The following is a 509-nucleotide window of genomic DNA, read 5'->3' on the forward strand; positions in this document are numbered from 1 at the left end:
TTTTCTCCACACCCTCTCCAGCATTTATTGTTTGTAGATTTTTTGATGATGGCCATTCTGACCGGTGTGAGATGATATCTCATTGTAGTTTTGATTTGCATTTCTCTAATGATTAATGATGTTGAGCATTCTTTCATGTGTCTGTTGGCAATCTGTATATCTTCTTTGGAGAAATGTCTGTTTAGGTCTTCTGCCCATTTTTGGATTGGGTTGTTTGTTTTTTTGATATTGAGCTGCATGAGCTGCTTGTAAATTTCAGAGATTAATCCTTTGTCAGTTGCTTCATTTGCAAATATTTTCTCTCTTTTGGAGGGTTGTCTCTTGGTCTTGTTTATGGTTTCCTTTGCCGTGCAAAAGCTTTTAAGTTTCATTAGGTCCCGTTTGTTTATTTTTGTTTTTATTTCCATTTCTCTAGGAGATGGGTCAAAAAGGATCTTGCTGTGATTTGTGTCATAGAGTGTTCTGCCTATGTTTTCCTCTAAGAGTTTTATAGTTTCTGGCCTTACATT

This window comes from Physeter macrocephalus, chromosome 11 (genome assembly GCF_002837175.3).
Source record: "Physeter macrocephalus isolate SW-GA chromosome 11, ASM283717v5, whole genome shotgun sequence".
Lineage (NCBI taxonomy): Eukaryota > Metazoa > Chordata > Mammalia > Artiodactyla > Physeteridae > Physeter > Physeter macrocephalus.